We start from the raw sequence: 2,083 nt of genomic DNA on the forward strand, positions 1-2,083 counted from the left end.
CACAATGACAATAAATAATGTTTGCACCATGAATGAAAATAGCTCAGATAGCTTCAGCTAATAACACAAAAGGGGCTGTCTTGTGGTCTTTCTCATGTCAGAATTATTAAGGTGGTTCTCTCCATTGTGATGCTGGCCCACCCTTCTCTGGGATTGAGAGCAGACATTTTTGCAGAGACGACAGTGTGGTAGATTCACGTCTGCAGCATGGTTTGAGCTCATATGCACAATGGCATTTCAGTGAGTCACCTACTCCACTTCATAGTCCAATCAAATGACATCCAAGAGCATCAGTAGATCATCACCCTGACTGCATGTGAGCCAAAGGCTTGGCCTGGAATGAACTCTGGATAATCAATCAGTTGAGAGAAGTCTGTTTGTGACACATTCCGTGGTGGAGAGGCAGGTATAGGTCATTTTTCTGGGTCTAACTTTTTTCTCATTTTCTCATCCACAATTTCCACTTCAGTGCTTCTACAATTAGATTAAGGTTTGTGGTAAGAGCCGGAACATGGTGAAAACCAGCAATCAGGGAAATAGGCAAGAAACCTTGTATATCCATCTTTCTCTGAAGAAAGAAGTCCCTTTCCAAATTTTCTATACTGAAATAATACTCTATTTGATGCTTAATGTGCTCTTTCAGCAAAGCTTCTTCTACAGGATACACCTGTAAGCTTGTGCCATCATCATAGTAATACATCATGCTGGTATTTTCTGTTGGAAATGGCTAATCAGTACTTTCACCATGTTCTTGATAGCCATATGAATAATCGAAGTTAAATCGAGGATTTCCTCTTCCTTGTCCTGTTCCCTGTCCACATTCTCTTCCTCGGCCTCTGGTGGAACCTCGGGTATTGCCACCCTCACTCCTCACACTGGACACTTGATCTTGATCATCTTTCTTTTCTCTATCTCGTCTCCAAACTCTTGTGTCATTTTTCTATTATTTTGTGCTGCTTTATTTGCTTCAGGTAGATATCTACAACTATTCCTGGATCCAGGCCTTTCCTGAATATCTGATCTCACATCATCTAAATGCAGTGGTACCCACTTGTGCTTATTAGCTCTTCTTCGCTGGTTACTTGACTGAGCCTCATCCTCACTGACATTTTCAGCAAGACCATCTAATTTTGCTTCTCGGTTTTCTTTGCTCTTGCTGTTGCTTCTCTTTTCAATTTTCTCTTCTTTTTCTTTTCTAATTTGTGGCTTTTTATTTCCTTGGATGATGACACTCTGAGATCCAGTGTTCACTAATTCACTTGGTGTTGGCCAATTTGCCGTATCAACAAAATCACTAGCCTTGCTGGATTTCTGTGTCTTGAGTTTTCCCACTTTTATAATTTTGGGAGAACTGAACTCTGCATCCAGGGTCTCCGGCGACAATGGCCTGGTCCCCACAGGGGACAGGCGCTGCAGAGGCTTCTTGGTCCAGGAGTTTTCTCTGGGCGGCGGTGGCGGCTGCACCTTCTCCTCAGTGCTGGCTGCTGCACGCTCGTCCTGGGCATCTCGGGCCAGCGGCTCTCCCAGCGGCGGTGGCGGCTCCCTGCCAAACGGACCCCCAGGCCCATGTGCCTCGTGTGCCAGCTGCAGCACCGGTGACCTCATGGGCATGGATGCTCGGGGCACACTGTGTCCCTGCATGAGCATGGGTAAAGGCTCTCCCTGCACCCCGGCACTGCCAGCGACCATGGCACGCTCCTCCCGGGCCGCCGGCTGCTCCATTGCCGGGGAAGACTCCCTCTCACCAGCAACCCAAGCGGGCGGCTCCTCCTGAGAGCGAGCAGCGGGCAACGGGGCGCGCGCCAACATCGCGCCCTTACCCCAGCTTCCCCAGCCGAGGAGCGTCCGGTCCGAGGAGCCTGACCGCCCGTCTCGATGACGCCAGGGGACTCCCGTGAAGGGCTCGCTCCTGGGATCCAGAATCCACCCCGCCCAGGCCATGCCATGCCTGGCGTGCCAACTGCTGCTGTTCACTTGCTGACTCGCAGCGCTAACCGCCCGCTGCTCCACTGGTCCTGCAGCGCACGGCTGGAGCTCGCCCGCCACGTGCGCTCGTCGCTCTCTGGATCCACGAACCCCCGGT

The 2,083-nt window shown here is 50.6% G+C and overlaps 1 pseudogene; it reads right to left on the bottom strand.

The window, feature by feature from the left end:
* Window positions 1-290: 290 nt before the first annotated feature.
* Window positions 291-1,809, bottom strand: LOC101615207 (annotated as a pseudogene).
* Between the last annotated feature and the right edge of the window lie 274 nt (window positions 1,810-2,083).

Source organism: Jaculus jaculus, chromosome 6 (genome assembly GCF_020740685.1).
Source record: "Jaculus jaculus isolate mJacJac1 chromosome 6, mJacJac1.mat.Y.cur, whole genome shotgun sequence".
Classification (NCBI taxonomy): Eukaryota; Metazoa; Chordata; class Mammalia; order Rodentia; family Dipodidae; genus Jaculus; species Jaculus jaculus.